General features: G+C 38.1%; 1 long non-coding RNA gene and 1 other non-coding gene across 2 annotated transcripts; one reads left to right on the forward strand and one right to left on the reverse strand.

The window, feature by feature from the left end:
* Window positions 1-762: 762 nt before the first annotated feature.
* LOC136061968 (uncharacterized) lies at window positions 763-2,895 on the reverse strand. The gene is made up of 3 exons (XR_010623818.1): window positions 2,719-2,895; window positions 1,983-2,069; window positions 763-1,079 (listed from the first exon to the last, which is right to left on the reverse strand). It is a non-coding gene; the product is annotated as an uncharacterized LOC136061968 (long non-coding RNA).
* Window positions 2,896-6,453: 3,558 nt separating this feature from the next.
* TRNAV-CAC (transfer RNA valine (anticodon CAC)) lies at window positions 6,454-6,527 on the forward strand. Its single transcript has one exon. It is a non-coding gene; the product is annotated as a tRNA-Val (tRNA).
* Window positions 6,528-8,432: the final 1,905 nt, after the last annotated feature.

An 8,432-nucleotide genomic window follows, 5' to 3' on the forward strand; every position in this document is an offset into this window, starting at 1 on the left:
TTATTTAGATAGCATAGCTGAAAATTTGGACAAGTGATTGCATAGCCAAACACTAATTATTGCTGTCATTTTGGAAAATTTTTGTAACTAATGAAGTTACTCAAGCATGATAGATTTTGTGTATGTTTAAGTAGCTTCTAGTTAAAGACTAATTATATGCAAATGATGAAAGTTTTTAATGCAATAGTACATTTTATTCTTTTATATTAGTTTCAATATGTGCATGGTGGTGGAATTGCAATGCTAGATTGTTGCAGGTGCTATATTGGGATGAATGATAGCACTCATGAAGAGTTCCAATTAAGGGGATGATATAGTGAATGACAATATTTCCGTGCTAGAGTATTTCTTTTTTGTTATTTTGATGATATAATGAATGGCAAGTATTAGACCTTTTTTTTTTTGTTTTTTTTTTTTTTGTTTTCTTACAAGGGATGAAGGGAATTTGTTTTTTCTTTTTTCTTTTTTCAAGGGAGATTTGTACAATGCTACAAGCTGCTCCACTTTCACTCAAGTCTTACAATAGTTGAGTTCACAAGTGAGAATGATTGGATTGCCCCATTAACGTCAAGCCAAGAACAAATGAATTACAACTATTCATTTCTACTCTTTTTTATTTTATTATTTTTTATTGTTATTTTTTTTATCAATGTCTGTGTGTTCTTTTTTTTCTTTCTTAAAGTTGCATAAAAATATCTTGGACGTAATCACCCATTATATATATATATATATATATTTTTTTTTTTTTACAATAAACAAAGCTTTATTAAAAAGAACGAAATTGAAATTGTTCAACCTAGAGCATCCTTCATGATCACATATATCATACAATCAAGTAAGGCCACAATTTACAAAACCATTCCAATTGTTAACAAAGCCCCACTTAGCAAGCTCATGAGCTACTTGATTTACATCTCTCCTAACCCAAATGAAACTTGGTCAATCTCATTTGCTAAGTCCAGCATATCTTCAAGTATAGTCCTTAGTCTATTGCTTATGTGTGGCTGCTCCAGCACCGCTATATGCTACTGAAATTTATTTTCTATGACAGCCATTATAAACAAGCAATCTTAGACAATCTGCAAAACCAATTCAAGGTTGGTTAGTTGGTCACTTTACTCTTAAAGTTCAAGACTTCATATATATATATAAAAAATAAAATTTTAAGAATAACCACAAAAGAAAGATACTCTTCATTTGTTAATGCATTCCAATGCTGCTCACAAGCAACTAGAGACCACCCCTTAAAAAGAGGATATAGCATATACAAAAAGGATCCTATCAAAATGCATAATTAGCAAGAGCACATCTAATTTGATTATTTCCCAACATTCAATGAATCCATTCTAATGATTTTGGTACAAAGTTACACAGAAACATAAAAATTATTGATAGACTATTGCTTCAATTGAATCATCACCAAGGCATGTGCACAAAGTAAGAATCGGAATGCTAAATCAACTAATCATGCATGAGTTCCTATAAATTGATAAAAGCAATAGGGTGCAGCAGCTGGACAAAAACAAGAAATCAAGCCATTCAAAATAGTTCAGAACACACCTAGCAGCAGTAAAACACCAATACAACTATAGCATCTATAAAAATTACAACACCAAAACAACTACAAGGATCTACAACTTACCCCAAAAAAAAAAACTAGGGCCTATACAAAAGGAGCTCAGGTCTGATAGATAACCATAAAGAGTACAATAAATCAACACCTTTCTGTGTTAGTATACAAAGTGTAATGAGCCTTACCATTTGGACCAACAAAGGCGGACTTCCCTCTTTAAGAATAATCATGCCAAAGGCACACAGTCATGGTAGCAAATAAAAAAATTTCAAACCTTTTTCCTGTCCCTTCTTGTGTTCATTATATAAATTTCAATCCATACACTGATCAACAAAAATTATGTATTTAACATGAGGACAACAGATACAATTATATTTGTATAAATGTAAACCAAAGAAGTGCAACATACCTGAAGAGAAGACTGAGTGAATCACGTAGAGGTCTAATGTTAGAGACAGGGTGTTCAGGAGGCAGCTCACACAATATGATTTAGTAACTGAAATAAGCAACATACAAAATAAAATCAGCAAGGTTCCATGACAGAAACTAGTGCCACATAGTGCTATAATGCAAACTAAAAGAAACAGAGTATATAAAGCCAATGATAAACATGACTGATGTTGAAATAATCCAAAGGTATCTAATGAAATATACCAAATTCCTCTTTATTTATTGATAAGGCAATATAGACTATGTGCAAGTTACAAAGTACACTGCTAGCAATATATACACATTACCTGCAAGGAACTATCAATATTAGTCTAGGCAACTCAATCCCAAGTAAGTTTATAAACATTGATAATAAAATAGGGATACAAACTAAACCAAAATACCAAACCACATCAGACATCATACCTGTCTCTTCACTAAACAAAAACACCCGTATCTTACACCATACCACCAAACCCCATCAGACCCATCTCTTTCCTAAACAAAAACACCCAAATCTCACACCATAACATACCTTACAAGGGTCTATCTTTCAAGTGAGTCTTGGTTATAAAAAGTAGACCCCTTTTAAGGTGATATTATGAAGCCAAATCAATCATCATAAAAAGATTAACCCTTGTAATTTCGAGAAGAAAAAAATACAAATAATATGTGAAAAATACAGAAAATAAACAGAAAAGGAAAGACAAGAAAACCTTCTTGCGACTTTAGGTGTTGGAAGAGGGGAAAAAGCCTCCGTCGTCGGTGGTTGGAAGCAACGAGAAGGAGATACAATTTTGGGGTTTTCCGAAGAGACAAAGGTCGGTCTCGTTGGAATTGGTGAAGTTTGGTAGCGTAGCTCCAGCGGCGATGCTAAGTAGTGGCTGTGGAGCTTTAGAAACAGAGTATATAAAGCCAATGATAAACATGACTGATGTTGAAATAATCCAAAGGTATCTAATGAAATATACCAAATTCCTCTTTATTTATTGATAAGGCAATATAGACTATGTGCAAGTTACAAAGTACACTGCTAGCAATATATACACATTACCTGCAAGGAACTATCAATATTAGTCTAGGCAACTCAATCCCAAGTAAGTTTATAAACATTGATAATAAAATAGGGATACAAACTAAACCAAAATACCAAACCACATCAGACATCATACCTGTCTCTTCACTAAACAAAAACACCCGTATCTTACACCATACCACCAAACCCCATCAGACCCATCTCTTTCCTAAACAAAAACACCCAAATCTCACACCATAACATACCTTACAAGGGTCTATCTTTCAAGTGAGTCTTGGTTATAAAAAGTAGACCCCTTTTAAGGTGATATTATGAAGCCAAATCAATCATCATAAAAAGATTAACCCTTGTAATTTCGAGAAGAAAAAAATACAAATAATATGTGAAAAATACAGAAAATAAACAGAAAAGGAAAGACAAGAAAACCTTCTTGCGACTTTAGGTGTTGGAAGAGGGGAAAAAGCCTCCGTCGTCGGTGGTTGGAAGCAACGAGAAGGAGATACAATTTTGGGGTTTTCCGAAGAGACAAAGGTCGGTCTCGTTGGAATTGGTGAAGTTTGGTAGCGTAGCTCCAGCGGCGATGCTAAGTAGTGGCTGTGGAGCTTTGGAGTTGAGAGAAAGAAAGAAAGAGAGAGCAGATGGTGGTGCGGTGAGAGAGAGAGAGAGAGAGAGAGAGAGAGAGCAGAGATAGAGAGAGACTTTTGATTTTGCTGAAGGGGAAAAAGGTCTTTAGGCGGGGTTTGAAAATTTTCAGGGGCATATTTGTCTTTTCAGGTGTATAAGGTATTCTATGCTTACATGTTATTTTTAGACAGGTGTCATTGAGCTTAGAAACACCAACTAGCTGCTGATGTGGAGTTCCTGAAACATCATGTCCAAATTATGTCTAAGTGTGTGACACATGTGTCTATAAAAGAACCCACAAACAAGTTTTGTGATGGTGTCAATGACGTCTGAGAGTTTCTTAGGTTCACATGATGAGAAGGTTTATATTGAAAGTCAGTGTAGACGAATAATGTCAAATCTTGTGCCAGATCTGGTGGTTTTACAACTGAAAGGGACAGAATACCCTAGAATATCTTATGTGATTGGACGGGCCGTATATGGTCCGCAGACGTCCGGATAAGCGAGTCCGTCATTTGCACGGGCTTCCAATGGACGAATCTCATGTGAACGGGCCAAATATGGACGGAGTGAAGGAAGGTGGGCTGGTTGTCTATGGGCCTGTTGGACCCCTCATGGGGGATATTTTGGCCCACTCTCATAAGGGCCCAAATAGAGTCCTTGCGCTAGTAGGATTCCGGAAATCTTACATATTTGGTAAAGATCTTCCCTATAAGGAGGAGATTTGTTCATCACGTTTAGGATTCTACAAGGAGAGTCCTATAAGGAAAAGACTTCCGCGCCAAGAAAGGGTTGTCAACCTTATGCTACTATAAAAGCCCCAATACCCTCACAAACCAAGGTACGCATGATTTAACCCTCTCTAGCACTCTAGAGTTGTGATAATATTTTCTGACTTAACCTTCGGAGGGTGTTTGGCCGGCACCACACCGGTGCCCTTCGATAGGTTTTCTCCTTTGTTTCGTGCAGTTTAACGTACAAGCGAAAAGAGCATTGTGCGACTCATTGGTGAATTTCCTTAATTCATCAGTTGGCGCCGTCTGTGGGGACGTTGTAAGAAGAAAGCGGTCAGACGTTGCTTCATCCCTGAGACAGAAGAGTTGCATGGTGCTCACTCGCTCAATGGCAACAACCAACGACATCCAAGGAGAGGGACTACCCACGACCGCACTCGAAAGACAGGTTCGGACCCTCACCGCGGCCGTGGAGCGTCTCACCAAACAAAATCATGACCTGGAAGAACAGCTGCGTCAAAGAAACACAGCACCCCACAACCAGAGGGAGGATCAGGAAGGCACAAGCGCCATGCAAAGAGAACGAGAAGGGCCTGAAAGGAGTAACGCCCTAAGCAGGCCAGAACGACAGAACATGAGCCTCCCATCCCTCACGGATGCGATGACTCTGCCTATGTTCGCAGAGATGCAGGCGATGAAGGAACAGATGGAGGTCATAATGAACGCCCTAAAGGGGCGAGTGTCCAGCGATTTGGATGACCTGGTGAACCGGACCGACTCTCCATTCACTGGCCCCGTCAATTCCTTCCCCCTTCCACACAAGTTCCGAATGCCACAAATAGAGAGCTATGATGGGGTCAAGGATCCCCTAGACCACTTGGAGACATTCAAGACCTTGATGCATCTACAAGAGGTACCGGACGAAATCATGTGTAGGGCCTTCCCAACCATGCTGAAGGGTCCCGTGAGGATTTGGTTCAGCCGGCTGACACCGAACTCCATCAGCACTTTCAAAGAACTAAGCGCTCAGTTCACCTCGCACTTCATAGGGGGACACAGGTACAAGAAGTCCACAGCATGTTTGATGAGCATCAGGCAGAGAGAAGACGAGATGCTAAGATCCTACACAACCCGCTTTAATAAGGAAGCACTCTCAATTGATGAAGCCGACGACAAGATACTGGTGGCAGCTTTCACGAACGGATTGCGGAAGGGCAAGTTTTTGTTCTCACTATACAAAAACGACCCCAAAACCATGTCAGAAGTACTCTACAGGGCCACCAAGTACATGAACACGGAAGAAATCTGGACTGAGTTTTTCTTCAACTCGACGAGATTTCGGTCCGATTCGTAGCCCAAACCGGCACACGAGAGGTAGAAATGGTCGGCGCCGAGAGTTCGATTCCAATATGGGAGCTCTTCTTTGTGGCGTTTGACGACACGCGCGATGGAGCGCGTGGAGATAGTGGAGCGGAAAGGGACGAAGAAGAGGTGAGCTTCTTCGGGGTTTTGAGTGACGAAAGGGCTGTTTTGAAGAGACGAGTAGAAGAGTGATTCAGCTGGGGAGTTGAAAGTTAAGGCTTCGTTTGGTTTGTAGATGAAGATTTTGAAAGATTTGAGCATTTTTTGGTAATTGGGGAAGAGTGTGGTGGATGAGAGGTACGGTGAGGTGAGTGGTTTGGAGTGGATTGTGGTGGTGAAGAAAGAGAGGCAGAGGAGGAGGGAGAAGGAGGTGGTGGACATTTTTTGAATGATCAAACAAACAAAACCTTAAGGCTAGTTTGATCGATTGTTCAGCCTTTGAGATCAAGTTGAGACTGTTGACTTGGAAGATGGAACAAAGAGGAGCTTTAAGAGGTTGAAGACTAAATTAGGAAATGGCTAGTTTCAACAACCTTGATCTTAATACTCGTTATAAGACAATGATTTGTTAGCTTAAATTTTTGTCTTTCTTCCATTTTTTGGGTTTTTGACTTTTTTCATGCCTCATGTTAGAGAGAGTCAATATTCCTTTTATCAAACAAGAACTTAAATAATTTGAGCGAAGCTAACAGATCGTCTGGGTGGTGTAGTTGGTTATCACGCTAGTCTCACACACTAGAGGTCCCCGGTTCGAACCCGGGCTCAGACATTAATTTATCAAAATTTTATTTTTTGTCCCCTCAATTAAATATATGCTTTAACCAAACAAAGCATAAGCTTTTTAAACCATTCATATATTATTAAGGCTTCTGAGTGCATTTTTAAACCAAAAGTAATAGCTGTTGGGGTAGATATAGAAAGTATGTTGTTGTTGTTGTTGTTGTTCCTTTGTTAGTGGAAAGGTTAGCTTCTATACCATTTTTCTGCAAACAAAGTTTTGGCTGTCCTCCAATCATTGGTGCTGATAATTCTCAGACAAGCTTGTAGTTACTACCATTGCCCTTATGTAAATCCATACTAGGAAATGTTACATTTTATGAACTTTGCCCAACCATTTTATGTGTTACCTTTCAGTGATATGGTCCACATGGATTCTCATTTGCGGTCACCGTTCTTCACGCAAACTTTAAAACGCCTAATTTGATGGCACACTTGAATATGTTCTATGTGAGGAGTTTTGTGCACTTCGGTGCAAGTGAACTATAAGCAGCCATGAAGTTGTGATCTTTTGATGTGAGTGAGCTTGTCTTTGTTTTGTTTTTATACATAGTGCGACTGTATTTGGTAAAATCCAACTCATTACGTGACAAATTATAAAACAACATATGTGCATTATTTAAAAAAGTCATTTGATTCAAAAAAATCATGTGACTAAAATAATATATGAATGATTTTTTTCATTAATACATAGTAATTTAAGTTAAGAGTAAGATAGTTTTAAACATGTTTATCTAGTATAGCTTGTTAATTCTAATTACTTATAGTGAGCAAATATACTATATTATTGAACAATTTTGTGAAGTATGCTTTGTCATTCTGTTTCCTATCCTTTTCTGCTTGTCCTCAGTCATGGGTGATTAGTATGGTAGTAGTCATTCTTATCTAAAAAAAAAAAAATGGTATGGTAGTAGTCATTCCAACACTTCCTGTCGGATTTTGTGTTGGTGAATATATATTAGGTCCATATAGAGCTTTTAGTGGTGATAAATTGAGTGGGGTAAATTAGTAATTTACGGATTGAGATTGAAATATCTTAGAGAAGTTTGACATCTCATGTTCTTACATATATAGAAGTACGCAATGAGCAGCAATAAACATTTCGAAGCTTAAGTTAGAGAAAATAGAAGTGGAAAAAGATTTCTCCTATGTGTGTTTTTGGTTCTTGGTTGTGTGCCTGTTATATGTGACAGCCCCACGTCTAGCTATGTTGTTGGTAGGGCTGTAATCGGTTCGGTTCGGTCGGTTTTTTCTAATCCGGCCAACCGAAACCGAAATTTTCAGTTTTTGAAAATCTCAACCGAAACCGACCGAAATAGTTGAAAACCGTCGATTTCGGTTTGTTTCGGTTTCGGTCGGTTTTTCGGTCGGTTTCGATTTTTGGGCCTGGAGTTTGGGCCAGTTGGGCCTTCGATTTTTTTTTTCTAAAACTTTTCTGTTTGGGCTTTTTTTTAAAAAAAAAAAAATGCAGTATGCAAGTCTCTTTTTTTATGGTCTTTTATGCTCTAATTAAGTCTTTTCTAAAAACCTGTTTTGAGCCTTTGTTAGGAACCGTTAAGTCTTTTTCAAAAACCTGTTTTGGGCCTTTGTTAGAAACCAGTTGTGGCCCAGATTCGGGCCTTCTCTATTTTGGCAATGGCCATCTTTGGGTCTTTTTTAGCTTTCTGTTTTGGTCCTTATAGCCCAGATTCGAGCCTTTATTATTTTGGCCATTTTTGGGCCTTTTTACACATCCATAAAACATTTTACAAAAAAAAAAAAAAAAAATTACAACCTGCTTTTACTCAAACATAAATCCAGAAATACACATAATCACAACCTGCTTTTACTCAACATAAATCCAGAAATACACATAATAGCAAATTCTTCCACAAAAAAAAAAAAAAAAAAAAAATAA

Source organism: Quercus suber, unplaced genomic scaffold, assembly GCF_002906115.3.
Source record: "Quercus suber isolate HL8 unplaced genomic scaffold, Cork oak 2.0 scaffold_369, whole genome shotgun sequence".
Lineage (NCBI taxonomy): Eukaryota > Viridiplantae > Streptophyta > Magnoliopsida > Fagales > Fagaceae > Quercus > Quercus suber.